The following is an 18,697-nucleotide window of genomic DNA, read 5'->3' as shown; positions in this document are numbered from 1 at the left end:
GTAAAACCTCTAATCCTGATATTTAAAACAATCTAAATGGGCAGGAAAGGTTCCTGCCTGGTTATATCACACTGCCTGTGGTAATCCCAGATATTCATCAGCAATTAACCAGATAGCTCCATTGCATAGCAGACTGGATCATCTCAACACTATCCAGATGGTGCCAAGGTGATCTGGCAGTTCCAGGAAAACAGGAGATACCAACTTCCCCAAAACTCGGGAAGTAGGAAACAACAAAGGAGACTTCGTAAAAGGAGCCCACAGATAATATGTTCAGACAATGAGTATAAAAAAGCTAACCCCTTGGAATCTGAGCAGTTTGTTTGGAAATGATTGGTAAGAGTTGCCTAAATAGTGAATATTGACACCCATATATGAAGTTCCTTTTCCTCTTTTATTTTTGTTACTTTTTTGTTATACATTACCTAAGTTTTGTTTTCTGCACAATGAGACTTTTATGAGTTGGTCAGTTTCATTGGCACCTTTTGTGGACACTTTGTGGATTCTTATGACTGAGAAACAACCGTGCTGGTAGAGTGCTTTAGCTTTGAAAAACATGAAATGCTCTTGAAGGTTTGATAATTCATGCCCAGCTCGGTGACATGGCTATATAGCAGGATGCCGCAGTAATCCTTCCATGAAGTAACAGGAGGTTCGTGCTGGGTCTTCACTCCAGAGTAGTGCTATTCAAAGTAAAGACAGGAAAATCTATTCCTTAGAAGCTCCAGTGGGAGAAGTTTCTTGGAAATTGAAAGAAAGTACAAAATCTGGATAAGAAAGGTATGTGGGGGTCTACTTTCCTTTCTTCCTACAGAGAGAAGACCACCGAAGAGAAGTAGTGAGAAGCAGATGCGATTCCCATTCAGGTGCCTACTTATCTCAATTGATACTTCAATTGATGCACCAATAAAACATTTGACTGACTCCAATATTCAACTGGCGCTGGGCAGTGCACTGCCAATCCGATACCAGAACTCAGTCCGTATATTCATTACTGGACCATTTCTGGTGACCATCACTGAATATGTGAATTTCCTTTGTCCAGCTCTAAACCAGCTAAGTGAATATTAGAAACATAGAAACATAGAAAGATGACGGCAGAAAAGGGCTATAGCCCATCAAGTCTGCCCACTCTACTGACCCACCCCATTAAGTCTGAGTACTAATGACCTAGTTCCTTAACTCGACCCTCGTAAGGATCCTACTAGGGCATCCCATTTATTCTTAAAGTCAATAACGCTGGTGGCCTTGATCACCTGCTCTGGAAGCTTGTTCCAGTGATCTACAACCCTTTCTGTGAAGAAATACTTCCTTATGTCACTATCGAATTTCCCTCCTCTGAGTTTGAATGGATGCCCCCTTGTGACCGAGGGTCCCTTGAGAAAGAAGATGTCTTCTTCCACCTCGACACGTCCCGTGATGTATTTAAATGTCTCAATCATGTCCCCCCCTCTCCCTGCGCTCCTCTAGAGTGTAGAGCTGCAATTTGTTTAGTCTTTCTTCATAGTCTTCGTAGTCTTTATTCAGTGCTGGTCAGGTGAGCAAAGAAAGGACTGCTACAAGGGGGTGCTGTAAAGTTCTCAACCCAACCTAGAAGGGGATGACATGAATCCATGAAACTTACAAGTCATTCCACATATTCAACCCTTCCAAAAAATACCCTGATCACTGAATACTGCTCTGCTACTGCAATCACCTCTGAATCGCCTCATTTTTCTCAATGGAGGAGAGTAAACAGTGGAGTGCCACAGGGGTCTGTACTGGGACAGGTGCTATTTAACTTATTTATAAATGATCTGGAAATTGGAACGATGAAGGAGGTGATTAAATGCAGATTGTGAAAAATTGCAGGCAGACCTTAGGAAATTGGAAGACTGGGCATCCAAATGGCAGATGAAATTTAATGTGAACAAATGCAAAGTGATGCATATTGGGAAAAATAACCCAAATCACAGTTACTGGATGTTAGGGTCCACCTTGGGAATTAGCGCCCAAGAAAAGGATCTGGGTATCATCATGGACAATATGATGAAACCTTCCGCCCAATGTGTGACGGTGGACAAAAAGCAAACAGGATGCTAGGAATTATTAAAAAAGAGATGGCTAACAAGACTAGGAATGTTATAATGCCTTTGTATCACTCCATGCTGCAACCTCATCTGGAGTATTGTGTTCAATTCTGGTCCATCCCCTTTATCATCTTGGTTGCTTCTTCTTTGAACCTTTTCTAGTGCCACTATATTTTTCTTGAGATAAGGAGACCAGAATTGAATGCAATACTCCAGGTGAGGTCACACCATGGAGCGATACAGGGGCATTATATCATTCTTAATCTTGTTAACCATCCCTTTTTTAATAATTCATAGCATTTTGTTTGCTTTTTTGGGCGCTGTCGCACACTGGGCGGAAGGTTTCATCGTATTGTCTACAATGATGCCCAGATCCTTTTCTTGGGCGCTAACCCCCAAGGTGGACCCTATCATCCAGTAACTGTGATTTGGGTTATTCTTCCCAATATGCAGCGTCAAGGTGTTTCAAAAATGAACATATCGCACCAGTAATGATTAAACTTAATTGGCTCCCTGTAGAGAGGATCTAAAGAAATGCTGACCACCACCAGTTGAATCCACCCTCTTAGCATATGTTTTAAAAAATGCAGATTCAACACAAAATTGCAAAAAGAAAAAAAAAAAAAGGCACTGTTGTGCACCATGGTTGCAGATTCAGCTGGTTTGCAGCTATTATTTTAATTATTACGATTGTTTATACTGCTTGTGACCTGCCTTATAACCTTTTATGGAAAGGCAGTACAAGCCTATTAAAAAAAAAAAAGCAGGCAAGGAGACTGAACTGCACCACTGCCGGTAAAAAGCTCCAGCTTGGAAATGCAAGGAGGAGCTCAGCAATGTAAAACCGGGCTGGTCTAGCTGGGGAATTAATCCTTGATTAGGTAGCCACGACTGTATCAGATTTGTTGGCACTTGGCTCAGGTGCAATGTCATTTTCCCTTTGATTAAAATAAAGCTCTTAACCCATCACCGCTGGAAAATTTATTGAGTTCATTGAAACTTGCGGGAAGGGTTGACGAATGGAGCACAACAGGAGGTATTCACACCTGTGCACGATTAATAAAAATGCTAGAAAGTTCTGCTGATGATTGCTGCGGCAAATTGGTCCAGTAGGCAATAGAAAATTATGTCAATTAATCAAGCTTCCAAAATAAACATGACTCGGACACTTGATGACAAACTGAAGACAATGTCCTTAACTCCCAGATGAGTTAAAAGTCTGCTCTTTAAATGAAAGGGGATTAGACTAGCACAGTGGTTCTCAACCCTGTCTTAGGGACCCCCCAGCCAGTCGGGTTTTCAAGATATCCCTAATGAATATGCATGAGAGAGATTTGCATATAATGTAAGTGACAGGTATGCAAATCTCTCTCATGCATATTCATTAGGGATATCTTGAAAACCCGACTGGCTGGGGGGTCCCCAGGACAGGGTTGAGAACCACTGGACTAGCAGATATAAAGAGGCTGAGAAGGTCAAAGGGGAGTCTGTGCTAATAGCAAGGCCAATGGTTAAACACAAAGGGGCTAGATTTAATAGAGTGCCTGTGGCAGAGTCCAGTCCAGACTCAACCAGAGCACTGCCCCCATGCACTCAAAACAGCACAAACAACCACTGTAAAAAGGTGCAACAGCCACAAAGCTTTTATTTTTCTAGAGATCTGAGTCTGTTTCCTCACAACCAATTGCTTAGTTTTCATAACCTTAAGTCACTTCCACATTTATTTTCCTTATGGGCTTTCGTACCCTGCTTCAGTAAAGACCAGTTAGCCCTGGAGGTTCTTGCACACATCTCAAACCTTTCCAAGGCTCCCTCTGCCTACAGCTAGGAAAGGGGGAAATCTCTCTTTCTCCCCGGGACTCCTTCCTTCCTCAGAGTCTTTTCTCTCTCGTGGGGGACCTCTCTCCAATGATTCTCCTCTGTGAAAGATAAACACTCCCTTGCTGAACTCTGCCCCCTGACTCAGCAAAGTTAACTTGTTAAGGTAGCTTAGCACTGAGCTGTAAAGCCCAGTGAAGTCTGGGACATGTAGTCCGCTCTGTCTTGGGCTGGTAGCCCCTGCTGTATAGAGGTGGAATGGTTGCAGTAGCGGAAGATAACCCCTTATTCTTCCACAGTGCCCAAAGTTGGGTTTCGTGATGATCTTCGCTAAGCCAGATTCTGTTAATGACACCTACATTTGTAGGTGCCTAGACAAGTCAGTCACGCATTATGTTTGTTTATTAAAATTCTTTGTTTACTGCTTAAACAGCCAATTAGGATCAAAGTGGTTAACATAATAAATCGGTTAAAATAATGAAAAGAATACCATTAAAAATAGTAAAGGAAAGAAAAAAAAAGTCACTCACAAATCTGTATAACATAAAATAGCTCATGCATACTTTATAATACATTTATACAATCTATATATATAAATGTATACTGTATATCTATAGTACTGATTGAAACCATGAATTCCAGTCCTATCAATGTAAAAAAGCCAGTTTAAAATAATGGGCCTTTAGATGTCTTATAAAATGTATTATAAAGACTCTTCCTTTCTTAACTCCAACAGTAAACTATTCCATAAAACTGGGACCAAATAAAAAAATTCACAATTTCTAGTAGACGCAAGATGAGCCTTAGATACATGAGGTAGAGCTAGGTGCATAAAATAACACTAAGGGCTCCTTTTATCATGCCGCGCTAGTGGTTTAACGCGTGTAATAGCGTGCGTTAAACCGCCGGCTGCTCTAGCCGCTACCGCCTCCTCTTGAGCAGGCGGTAGTTTTTGGCCAGCGCAGGGGTTAGCGCGTGATGGAAAAGTTGCGCGCGTTAACCCCCGCTAGTGCGGCTTGTTAAAAGGAGCCCTAAATTTGAAAGATATGGTAGTTGTAGCTCAAACGATGCTTTGTGAGCTAACATATAATAGAGTTGACAGGCATGCAAATCTGTCTCATGCATATTCATTAGGGATATCTTGAAAACTGGCGGGGGTCCCTCAGGACAGGTTTATGAGCCACTGGCCTAGAGCATATCTCATGAACTAGGAACTGGATTCTGTAGATAGCATTATCGGTGGTTGCCTATAAAACTACCGCTGATCATATGTCAGTCATGCAACTGTTCCATTTACAGAATCGTGGCTTTTGTCAAAAGTAGACAACAGAAATGTAGGCCAGGGTTATAAAGGCCTACATTTCTGGTGCCTACCTTTGATAAGAATCACATCTATGGAGGTGCCTTAGAACGCCTAAGGTAGTTTCAGCATTAACCACGCCTAGTTTGACCGTAGGTGTTTTAAGGCGCCTCCGTGGACGCGTTTTTCTAGGCACCAGTAGAGGCCTATTTTTTAAAAAAAAAATTTAAATCTTTTTTAAATGGCTTTGCCAATTAAGTTAGGCGCCTAACTTAAGTCACCGTTTATAGAATATGGCCCTAGGTGCACAAACAAATTTTATGTATTATGGGACCAAGGCAAGGACTGGATAACTACCGTATTTCCCCAAAAATAAGACAGGGTCTTATATTAATTTGTGCTCCAAAAAAACGCACTAGGGTTTATTTTCGGGAAATGTCTTATTTTTTAAAAAATGTACAACAATCATCTTCCCCTTCCATAGTAACATAGTAGATGACGGCAGATAAAGACCCGAATGGTCCATCCAATCTGCCCAACCTGATTCAATTTAAATTTTTTTCTTCTTAGCTATTTCTGGGCAAGAATCCAAAGCTTTACCCTGTACTGTGCTTGGGTTCCAACTGCCGAAATCTCTGTTAAGACTTACTCCCAGCCCATCCTCCACCAAACGGCCATATACAGACACAGACCGTGCAAGTCTGCCCAGTACATGCCTTAGTTCAATATTTAATATTATTTTCTGATTCTAAATCTTCTGTGTTCATCCCACGCTTCTTTGAACTCAGTCACAGTTTTACTCTCCACCACCTCTCTCGGGAGCGCATTCCAGGCATCCACTACCCTCTCCGTAAAGTAGAATTTCCTAACATTGTCCCTGAATCTATCACCCCTCAACCTCACATTATGTCCTCTGGTTTTACCATTTTCCTTTCTCTGGAAAAGATTTTGTTCTACGTTAATACCCTTCAAGTATTTGAACGTCTGAATCATATCTCCCCTGTCTCTCCTTTCCTCTAGGGTATACATATTCAGGGCTTCCAGTCTCTCCTCATACGTCTTCTGGCACAAGCCTCCTATCATTTTCGTTGCCCTCCTCTGGACCGCCTCAAGTCTTCTTACATCCTTTGCCAGATACGGTCTCCAAAACTGAACACAATACTCCAAGTGGGGCCTTACCAATGACCTGTACAGGGGCATCAACACCTTCTTCCTTCTACTGGCTACGCCTCTCTTTATACAGCCCAGAATCCTTCTGGCAGCAGCCACTGCCTTGTCACACTGTTTTTTCGCCTTTAGATCTTCGGACACTATCACCCCAAGGTCCCTCTCCCCGTCCGTGCATATCAGCTTCTCTCCTCCCAGCATATACGGTTCCTTCCAATTATTAATCCCCAAATGCATTACTCTGCATTTCTTTGCATTGAATTTTAGTTGCCAGGCATTAGACCATTCCTCTAACTTTTGCAGATCCTTTTTCATCTTTTCCACTCCCTCTTCGGTGTCTACTCTGTTACAAATCTTGGTATCATCTGCAAAAAGGCACACTTTTCCTTCTATCCCTTCAGCAATGTCACTCACAAACATAATGAACAGGATTGGCCCCAGCACCGATCCCTGAACATATTGAACAGGATTGACCCCAGCACCTCTCCTCCACTCCAATTCTTCCTCTTTCCTTTTTCTCCCCCCCCCCTTCCATGTTCAGCATCTTTCCTCGCCTCTCATCTATCCCCTTGTGCAGCAGCTCTGAGGCCTCCAAAAACAGCAACTGTTCTCTGAACGGGCTGCTTTGCAGCTTTCCCCACCAGGGCTGGGCCTTCTCTCTGCAGCATCTTTCTATCCCTCTCTCCCACCCCTCTGTGCAGCGGAACCTCACTGACCCTCCCACCGTGAGCCTGATATACCTCCACTCCGAAGTCTCCAAACAGCAGCAGCGCTCTGAACAGGGTGCTTCAGGGTCTTCTCTCTGTCACATCACTGATGACATCATCAGTGACGCGGTAGCGGGAAGGCCCTGAAGCAGCCTGTTCAGAGTGGTGCCACATATGACTAAACTTAAAATACATTTAATAAACTTGTCCTATATGTTAACCTAAACCCACTTGTCTTTATTTATTATGTCTATTCTTATTTAATTCTCCAACATGTCTGTAATATTTCCATTATCAATTATTTTCAAAACATATTAACTTCTTCTATTATATTTTTAAAACACTCTAAAAAAATGTACCTTTTTAATTTTCTGTCATTCAATTCTCTTGTTTGAAATTGTTTGTCGCAAACTTGAAATTAGACCTTGAATATAAGATTCTTTATCAGCCTATAAAGTTGTAATATTTTCAAATAATCCTATTACTATAAACCTTGATATCTCAAACTTCAAGCTTGTTCTAATTAAATATTCTTTTTTTCTTTCTTTATTTATGCTTTTTCATTTTAATAATCAAGCATATCACATCTTGAATACAGATCAAACATTTCAAATCAGAAAAATAGTCAAAATAGGAAAACAATTCTATTTAGCTATTTAGTCCACAATAAGAAGGAAAATCAAAAGGTAATAAAAATTTTTTTAATGAAAGCAGCAACACTTATCAATGCCTAAAGCCGGTACAGCAAATTATATATCATTTGTTTTTTTTAAAAAAAATTCTTTATTAATTTTTATTACTAACAAAAAAGTACAACACAATATTCACATCAGTAATAATAAATAAGCACATAAATACAATCAGTATTAGTACAACAATATATGCCCTCCCCCCACAATTACCTTAAAGATCACCCTAAAGATACACCCCCCCCCAGATGTGTCTGAATTACATCAGTAAAAGAAGGCTAAACAAACTATAACAATTGTACAAAAGATGTTAATGGACCCCAAACTAAGTTAAATATCTTAGAATGCCCTAAAATATCGGCATTCATCTTTTCATACCTGTAGCTTAAACATAAGCTCACCCACCAAAAGGAAAAATTAAGACGATCACAGTTTTTCCAATTTCAAGTTATCATCTGTATGGCTACCCCAGTCATAATCAGAAAAAGCTGACATTTATAATGATCCATGGGGGGGCTTAACATACAGTAGTGTTCCACATATAATTACCTCATAAGTGAATGGGATTGTCGATTCCAATATGAGGTTAATCTGTCCCCATATTATTGGTGGAATGAGGTTTTATGACATCACAATCTCAGCTCTGCTTTTCAAAGACAAATAGGATGCCATGGATACAGTTAAGGGAAATGGTTAATCAGCTGGCTGGGTTGGAGGGCAGAGGAGCAAGGTTAAGGATTGAAGGCCATATCAAAAAGGTGGGTTTTCAGTCTGCTTTTAAACACGGGAAGAGAAGGGGATTGACGGACAAACTCAGGTAATTTATTACGGTGATGGGATAATCGCGCGCCGACAATCCATCGCCGACAATTCGGCGGAAGACAGAAGCGCGCGGGGGAAAAATAATTTTTAAAGAGCTCCGACTGGGGGTTTGGGGTGGCAACCCCCTACTTTATTGGTTAGTGTTTGCGCTGCCATTGCGGGAGGGTGTGGGGGGTGAACCCCCCCATTATAGAGAAAACGGAACTTTTCATGAAAAAAATCAGAAAAAGTTCTGTTTTCGCTATAATGGAGGTTTCCAACCTCCCCGAACCCCTCCTCCAACAGCAGCGCGAACAATAACCAATAAAGTGGGGGGTTGCCACCCCAAACCCCCCGTCGGAGCTCTTTAAAAATTACTTTTTCCCCCGCGCGCTTCTGTCTTGCGCCGAATTGTCGGCACTAGATTGTCAGCGCGCTGACGTCTTGCACTCCTCTGTCTATGAACCATTTATTACAGGCATAGGGGGCAGCTAGATGAGAGGAACAAAGTCTGGAATTGGCAGTGGAGGAGAAGGGTAAAGCTTTTTTACTTTCTTTTTTGGATTTTATAATGGCTTTTGTTGAATAAGTATTCGGAAACAGAACTTTAAGCGTGTTAGATAGAGTAAAGGAACATTGCTACTGTTTGAAAAGATAATTTTTTTTTTTTTTTTTGTAAATAGTCGTTCTCTCATTGAGAAAAGAGAGAGCAGGCTAACACATTGAAAGCATGCCACAAATTATTCAGAGCTGTTAGGACTTTGTGCCCTGCAACTTTATATCAGTAATGGATGATTGATTGGGTTGAGGCTGTCCTGAACCCAGGCTTGTCTGTTTTTATTCTTTGAAAGTATTTGATACCGTAGAATTTACAAAAGCTCCGCAAATGTTTTTTTGTGCTACGATCTCGGGATCGCCGTGTCGAAAGGGCGACCTCCCTTCCGCTCACCCTTGTCCCCTAACCCCCCCCCACCCCTTCGCCGATTGGCCCCTTCTCCTCCCTTCCCCATCCCCCCTCCCATCCCTTCGCTCCGGCTTCGGCCGATTTGGCCGCGCTCCTCCCTAGGTGGGATCGGAGCTTGTTCTTTTTATTCTTTGAAAGTATTTGATACCGTAGAATTTACAAAAGCTCCGCAAATGGTTTTTTTGTACTACATCAAGAGTAGCAACTATTCCAAAAAGCTCACATAAGAATAAATTTGCCCACTGGTGAATTAAGCAGTTGACACGATTCCCAGAATCAATTTAGGTCTTGGTTTTGCCATGTTACGAGTGTACTTAAGAGGACAGTAAAGGCATCATCATCTCTACACGGAATAAAAGAGATTCATGGTAGCTAATGTATTTTTCTTCAGCTTTTACCTTCCTATTTGTCATTTTTTTAATTTTCATCTTATCTTATAGATGATAAATGTCTCCAAAGGACAGGCATTTCTTTTCTCCTTCCACTGAGAGATTCATCTTTATATTGCTGATAGAAAAACATACCTGGATTTTATTATAAGAAGCATAGTAACATATCCCCTCCTATACTAACGTGTAGCGTGGGTTTTAGCGCCAGAAGCAGCGGTAACTGTTCCGAAGCTCATAGGTATTCTATGAGCGTCGAAGCTGCCGATGCTAAAACCCGCATTACGCATTAATAAAGGAGAAGGATAGTAAATGACATTGGAAAAAGACCTGAAAGTCACATCCAGTCTGCCCAGTAGTCGCGCTCATTATTAATTCATGATTAAATTGTCTTTCTTTGGAATTTCTGGGACATCGATTATTTTTATTTTTTTTCTGTACAATCATAGTTTTGCAATTTCCCTCATTTAGCCATGTTTTTTTTTGCATCTTTTAACCCCTACCTACTAGGGGAGTGTGTGGCGCCCTTGTAAAAGGAGCCCTTAATTTAGACAGGAGAAAACATTTATTCACTCAACATACAATAATTAAACTCTGGAATTTGTTGCCAGAGATCAAAAGCAATCAGCAGAGTTAAAAAAAAAAGATATGGAAAATTCCCTAAAAGTCCATAAACCATTGAAATGGTTTTGGGAAAATCCACCTCTTATTTCGAGCATAAGCAGCCTAAAATTTGTTTTACAGTTTTGGGGATCTTGCTAGGCATTTGTGACTTGGATCGACCACTATTGGAAACAGGATATGGGGATTGATGGACCTTCAGCCTGTCACAGTCTGGCAACTCTTAAGTTCTAAAATATTGCTATTGCATTTGAGATATCTGCACTGGAATAGACTTAGTAGATAAAGACAGACTCTCCAAGGTCGGGAGAACGAGAGGGCACTCTCTAAAGTTGAAAGGGGATGGATTCCGTACAAACGTAAGGAAGTTCTTCTTCGCCCAGAGAGTGGTGGAAAACTGGAACGCTCTTCCAGAGTCTGTTATAGGGGAAAACACCCTCCAGGGTTTCAAGACAAAGTTGGACAAGTTCCTGCTAAGCTGGAACGTACGCAGGTGAGGCTGGACTCGTTTAGAGCGCTGGTCTTTGACCTGAGGGCTGTCGCGTGAACGGACTGCTGGGAAGGATGGACCACTGGTCTGGATGGGAAGGATGGACCACTGGCAATTCTTATGTTCACTGCCATTCTTTAAAGAGCGTCTTCTATAATTCGGTATTTTTTGTTTTGCAGTCTGAAAAATTACTGCTGTAGGATATGTGGTCGGAGACAAGTTTATTTGAATGTTGAAAGATTAATGTGAAAGTTGTAAAACAAGGTCTCCAATGTATGTTGTAATCTGTTTAGCTGAGAGCTAATGAATATATCATTTTAAAGATTGCTTTGCATGGAAAACCTTAGTCAATATTTAAACCTGGCAGAAGATTGTTAAAAAAAGGCTCATATAGTTGTTATGAGACAGCGTTAAAGAGGCGACTTTGTTTTTGCTGTCTTGTAATTTTCTAAGTTTTGAAAAAAGATTTACACTTCTCCCTCCGTATTCGGGGTGAGAGGGGATTAACAGACCCGCGAATAACGTTTTCATATGTTATTCGCTGTTTTCTAATAAAAACCATTGTGAATATGGTGAAACCGCGAATGACATGGTGGGAGACCTGGCCTGTTCATGAAGGAGAGGCAAAACACAGTGACAAAAGTGGCAGGAATCAACGATTTTTCTCTGTAAATGCTTGGAATCAGCGATTTCTCTAGATGCAAGCTGATGTAATTGGAGGGGGGGGGGGGGGGTGGGGAGGAGCCAGCAAGCTAAAAACCATGAATAATCGAAACTGCGAATACGGAGGGAGAAATGTATTCCCTTTTATGGCTAGAGGGCTGCCAAAGGCAAGCAGAAGTCCAGTTTGTATGTGGGTGGATGTTTGCTTGTAGCCAATTTTGTAGTAAGGGGGGTGGGGCCGCCCCGGGTGCCATGTTGGTAGGGGTACCAGCACCCCTCTTCCTCTCTGCCTTTTCCCACTCCTCCCCTCGCCATGCGCACACTCCACTGTACCTCTAGTCATTCACCGTTCAACTTCAACGTGTTCCTCAAGACCGCGCTGGCTCTCCCGCTGACAATCACTTCCGGGCACCGCATCAGAGGGAGAGCTGTAGGGATCACAAGGAGCACGTTGAAGTTATCTCTCGCTGCAGTGAACAAAGGGGTACGGGAGAAGGGAAGGGGGCGCAAGTGTGGCGGCAGGGGAGTGGGGGTGGAGATGATGATGGGGAAGGGCACCTCCACCCCAGGCGCCTCTCGCCCTTGCCGTGCCACCTCTTGTAGCCATCTCTCTGGGTAAGGTGGAGGACGTTAAGGGAGTGTGATAGCTTCGTTTTCTCCATATATCAGGTATGTTTTGACTAGAGAGTTGCACGGGGACAGAAATCCCACCCATCCCCGCCCGTCCCCGCCAGGATCCTCTCCGTCCCCGCTAGGATCCTCTCCATCCCCACCCGTCCCCGCTAGGATCCTCTCCATCCCCACCCGTCCCCATTAGGTTCCTCTCCGTCCCCACCCGTCCCCATTAGGATCCTCTCCGTCCCCACCCATCCCTGCCAGGATCCTCTCCGTCCCCGTCAGGATCCTCTCTGTCCCCACCCGTCCCCGCAAGAAATTACCTCCATCCCCGCCCATCCCCATAAAAAGCAGCAATTACTTCTGACAGGATCATCAATTCCACAGTTTCTTTTGTGTTTGCGTTGCTGTTTTCCTTGTGGAATCTCTTTGGTGGAACCCTTTTTTTTGTTTTCTGTTCAGGTAATTAACTTATAAACCCCCTCTTTTACTAAGACTGACGTGTCCATTATATTATATGGACGAACCCTGCTTCCATTTATATTTATCTGGATCACCTGAGCATTAAACTAGTGTGATTTTTTTTTTTTTTTTTAATGTGTTAATGTAGATTTGTGATGCAAGTTCTTTTTTTTTTTTTTTATTGATTTCTCATGATTTTAATGATGGTCCAATTAACTCAGAATGATTAGCTGTTTAATGGCATTTAAATATCAAATGAGGTAGATCCTGCCTTGGGGCTACTGCTGAAAAAGAGTTCACACGGATTTTGGTTCAGCTAGCTCAGATACAGGCTGTGCAACATGGAGACGAGGCGGATGTTATGTCCTCAAGAAACCTAAAGCTTGTTCAAATAAAACCAATATAGATATCTGCAGAAAACTGTCACCATCCCCAAGGAGAATTGTTCCAGCAGTCGGTAATGGAGCCCAAGCGGGATGGGGGTCGTACTGGACTTAGTGCTTACAAATGGGGAAAGTGTTGCTGATGTTACATTGGGTGATCAATGCATGGTAAGGTTTAATATTAAGATGGGTATAGAGAGGGCTCATTCAAAAGCAAATGTTCTAGACTTTAAAAAAAACTAACTTTGTTCGGATGGGGGTTTACGTCAAGGAATTGTTGTCTGGGTGGAAACGTCTGGAAGGAGTGGAAATGTGGGTGGGCAAAACTGAAAGGAGCGATTGTAAGGGTGACAAATCCTTTTGTGAGAAAAGTAAGAGGAAAAGAAGGCCGCTTTGATTCTCAAAAGTAGTATCTGAGAAGGTAAGGAATAAGAGGTTACCTTTCATAAACTACAAAGATCACAGAAAGAGGAAGACAGGCAAAAATATCTGGAAAAGTTAAGAGCGGCTGGTCATGTAGTCAGGAAAGCAAAGATGCAAATGGAAGAAAAAATAGCTGACACGGTAAAACGGGGAGACAAGACATTTTTTAGATATATAAGTGATAGGAAGAAGTGCAAAACTGGCATTGTGAGACTCAAAAATGAAGGGGAGGAATATGTAGAAGTTGATAAAGAAAAGGCCGAATTGCTTAACAAATATTTCTGTTCTGTGTTCACGGCTGAAGTGCCGGGAGCGGGACCGCAGAAGACAAACGTGAATAGAGATGGAGGAGTAATAGACCCTGATTGATTTTCAGAGGGTTGTGCTCGTGAGGAGCTAGCTAAAATAAAGGTAGACAAAGCGATGGGGCCGGATGGTGTACATCCGAGGATGCTGAAGGAACTTAGGGAAGTTCTGGTAGCTCCGCTATCTGACCGTTTCAATGAGTCTCTAGAGTCGGGAGTGGAACCGGAGGACTGGAGAAGGGTGGATGTGGTCCCTCTCCACAAAAGTGGAAGTAAGGAAGAAGTAGGGAATTACAGGCCGGTAAGTCTGACTTCTGTGGTAAGCAAATTAATGGAAATGCTTTTAAAACAGAGAATGGTCAAGTTTCTGGAATCCTGTGGATTACAGGACTGGAGGCAACATAGATTCACTAGAGGTAGGTCTTGTCAGACAAATCTGATCAATTTCTTTGGCTGGGTGACCAGAGAATTGGATAGAGGATGTGCGCTTGAATCTGGGGGTATTTCCCCCTGTCTAAACTAAGCCTTAAGTTTATATACCGCATCATCTCCACGGAAGTCGAGCTCGACACGGTTTACAAAGCTTAAACATAGGAAGAGAGAGGAGAAAGATTTACAAGAGCATATAAACAGAGGGGATGTAAGCAGGAGAAGAGATGTTATATATTAGAGAAAAGCCAGGTTTTCAGTTGTTTTCGGAATAGTTGAAGGGAGCCCAGGTTCCGCAGCAAGATAGTGGGATCGTTCCAAAGGCCCGTGATTTTGGAGAGGAGGGATCTTCCCAGTTTACCTGCGTGGAGGATGCCGTGTAGAGAGGGGAAGGATAGTTTATGTCTGTGGGCTGATCTGGTGGTAGCAGGCGTCAGGGCGAGGAAGGATAGAGGGATTAGGGGCGGAAGGATGCCGTGAATGATCTTGAAAGCTAGGCAGGAGCATTTGAAATGAATTCTGGAAAGTACTGGGAGCCAGTGAAGATTGGTAAATCTTTATTATATTGAACCCATTGCTTTTAACTTTGTTACCGCCTTGATTTGACAACAAATTGTTGAGAAAAGCGATATATCAAATAATCTAATTATAATTTAAGAGCTATTATCAGGACTTAATGCCAATTGGTGCCCAATTTGACAATTAAATTGGGCATACAACTGGCACTATTCTATAACTTGCATGCCTAAATTTGGAAATTTGGGTACCCAATTTTTAGAACCTGGGAGCTAGAGGGTTACTTTTTTTTTTTTTATAATACTATCAAATTACCTTTTGAAATGGAAACTTGCCTTTTTTGTAACACAACATTTGCTCTGTCAAACTACATTGTGGGTGCTTTAGAAAGATGTTGACCTGTTACATTAGTATGCATGGCACCAGAGTACCAAGGGGCTTCCTTCAAGGTTTTCTGCCTCAGGGTCTTTTTGATGTGTGAATATAATTACAGCATTTTTTAAACATGAATTCTGACCACTGTGGATATCAGCGGTTAGAATGATTTTCACCATGGGGGATTTTCATGTCTCTTTCCAAGAAACTTTTAAATTATGTATATCTGAGCAGCCCATCTGACGATAGCCAGATTGGTTAGCTGTCGTTTCGTTGCACGGAACTCTGAATATTTATCCTGCAACAGGAAACGCATACTTTTCTGAAAACGTGTTTGCTCATTTTCTTCCAAGACCTTTAGATGAATTATTTCTTCTCTACCATAAATCGTTAATTATTCAAATTACATTTCAAATAGGATTTTTGTGTTCATTTATTTATATTGAACTGACGTGATTGGAAAATACCAACACTAACTCATAAATATAAGACCACGGAGCAATATTTTTACCAAATCCAATATTTTTACCAAACTAATGTTTTCACTGTAGTTATACTGTCTAGATATTATCAGCCTAAGATGTATGATAGAAAACTAAAATATAGTGATAAAGTACAGAATTTATACAATTACCTGAGGCTGATAGCGAGATTGGGCTTTCTTCCATCTTATGCCCAAGAATTCTCAAGAGGAATGAAGAACCAGTAATATTTATATTGATTTTCTGCTTATATCGACCCTGCCTGCTTACTGCCATGAAAACTATGGCTGAAATATGTGAAGAGATGTAAGAAAACTAGCTTGTTACTGTGCATGTCTGAAACTCTTGTCAAGTATTAAAACTGAATGTTTATATTTATGAAGTTAAACTAAGGGAGGAATTCACCGAGGGCGCTAACGACTAACGTGCACTAAACAATAAGTATAAGTATATAGTAGGATGATGGATTATGGCACAAACCTCAAGGTGGCTGACTTATAGTTCTGCAGCCGAGTGGGTGGATATGGACCTATCTGTTATTGGGAAAGACATGGGGGGAAGCCACTGCTTGCCCTGTATAGGTAGCATGGGATATTGCTACACCTTGGGTTTTGATTAGCCACTGTGGGAACGAGCTACATTACTCTCCCGAAATTTGCGGGGGTTCCGTTCTAGGAACCCCCACAAATTTTGAAAAACCATGAATACGGTTTTTAGGCAGGGGAGAAAGGAGAGGACAGCTGGAGAGGCAGGAGAGGGCAGTCGGAGTTCCGGCGAGTGAAGGAAATCACTCGCTGTATACTCTGACTGCCTCTTCCTTCCTGATTGGTGAGGCCCGACTTTAGTACAGGAAGAGGCGGTCGGAGCATACAGCGAGTGATTTCCTTCACTCGCCAGTGCTCCAATTGCCCTCTCCTGCCTCTCCAGCTGCCCTCGCCTGTCTCCCCTGCCTGGTTATTCGCGGTCGGAAAATACCGCAAATGACCGGGACCGCGAACCACGGACCACGAAATTGTAGGGGAGCACTGTACTGGGTTTGATGGACCATTGGTCTGACCCAATGAGGCTATTCTTATGTTCTAGTAAGTGTTTGGATTCCCTTGAACTAGTGGCTTTAATGGGGTATGCTGGCATCAACCCTTGCTTTAGTATTTCACGAAAACTGGATTCTAAAATTGTATTTCTGATTTGAAAGGTTTCAAGGTTTTATTAGAATTTGATTTAATCGCCTATCGAATTTGATTTAATCGCCTATCTAATTTCTAAGCGAGTTTACAATATAAAAAAAAAAGAGAGCATGAACATAATAAAAATGCCATTAACACTTACAAAAAGAAAACAATTACAAAGAAACATCAACTAATACTTGGCATATTAAAAGGGAGACAGACAGACGGGAAACAAAAGAGAATAGGGTTAGAAATACAATTTGGATAGGAACGAAAGACAAATAAGGAAAAAATAACCAAAAGAGAAGGGCTTGTTGCTGCTTAATTCCTTAAGGGAGTTAAAAGGATACTGTAAAATTTAAATCAAATGTTAGAAGCTTCTTTAAATAAATGACTCTTGAGTAGGCTTTTGAAACATTCGAGATTAGCTTCTTCTCTAACAAGAGCTGGTAGGGTATTCCAAAGTTGAGGGGCTACGACTGAGAAAATGTTGTGCCTTTTGGTTCTCTTCCTTGGGAGAAATATTCAGGCATTTCCTGATTTTTGTAAATTGATGCGGAAGAGAAGCAAGGATCTTACGATGTTCAAAAGAGAGGGCTGATTCCTCGGGAATGCACCTCCTTTAGAAATGTCCCTATGGTTCTCTTAGAGAAATTCTTGGGTATTTCTAGCCCCAGAGAAATTTAAACAATCTCTTTGGGCTAAGTCACAACTGGATAATTTAGTTGCTTGTGAGTTCTGAATAATGATAGGAAGTCTCAACACTGATCAGAATTTACAATTGTTTCCAGGCTGTCTGGAGTTGGAGGGAGTGTCCTGATGGTATATGTAGGCGTATTATACATTTTGCTTCAGTATTACTAGTTTTATTTTGCTTATTCTTATTTCCTTTTAAAAAAATATTTGTAGATCATTGTGCATACTGTTATTTTACCACTAAATCGTACATAAGAATAGCCTTACTGGATCAGACCAATGGTCCATCAAGCCCAATAGCCCGTTCTTACGGTGGTCAATCCAGGTCTCTAGTATCTGGCCAAAACCCAAGGAGTAGCAACATCCCATTATCTCAGAGTAAGCAAGATTCCGGAACCCCAGATAGTAGCAACATTCCATACAGAATCCCCAAAGAGTAACGAGATTCTACAACCCCAGAGAGTAGCAACATTCCATGCTACTGATCCAGGGCTATCCCAAAAACCCGACTGGCTAGTGGTCCTCCAGGACAGGGTTCGGGACCACTGCTCTAAGGGGCCCTCTTACTAAGCTGTGTTGGGTGACAACTTGCACCTAACACAGCTTAAAATAGCATATCATGGGATGCACTCAGGACACCTTGTGGTAAGTAAGAAATACATAAGCACTAACCCTGCTCTAAAACTATTTTATTTTTTTGAGGGGGAATATCTGGGGCAGAGAGTGGGCATTCCTGCCCTAATCAGTTAGTGAAGCTGAATTATAGCAGTGTATCTCAAACTGCGTGCCATGGCGAGATTCAGGGTGTGCTGCGAGATGCTGGCGAGGAGGAGAGGTCCTGGCTGACTGCCTACGGGTTGTTTCTTGCGCGGTGAGAGGCGTGCTGTGTAGGCAGTCAGCCAGCGCCAGTGCCTCTCCTCTTGCAGACACACAACGCTGATGCCACGCTTCCATGCCACGTGACCCATCCGCTGAGCACATGGGCTGGTGTGCCACTGGGAGGGTTTCTTGGAAGTTCGGTACGGCTAGTGGGAAACTTTTGGCATTAGTGAGTTGCTGAGTATTTGGGCTACTTTATTGCAGAGGTTTGGTAATACTTCAATGAATGTTCCAAACTTCGGTATGCTGTTTCGGCTCTTTTTGTGAATAATGGTAAGTTTATGTTGA

General features: G+C 42.1%; 1 protein-coding gene across 5 annotated transcripts in view; it reads left to right on the top strand.

Moving 5' to 3' along the window:
* Positions 1-18,697, top strand: part of NOX4 (NADPH oxidase 4) — a 168,046-nt gene that overhangs the window by 89,529 nt on the left and 59,820 nt on the right. The window lies entirely within an intron of this gene.

Source organism: Geotrypetes seraphini, chromosome 6 (genome assembly GCF_902459505.1).
Source record: "Geotrypetes seraphini chromosome 6, aGeoSer1.1, whole genome shotgun sequence".
NCBI classification, from domain to species: domain Eukaryota; kingdom Metazoa; phylum Chordata; class Amphibia; order Gymnophiona; family Dermophiidae; genus Geotrypetes; species Geotrypetes seraphini.
Note: the sequence above shows the minus strand (reverse complement) of the source record. Positions and strands in the feature narration are given on the sequence as shown.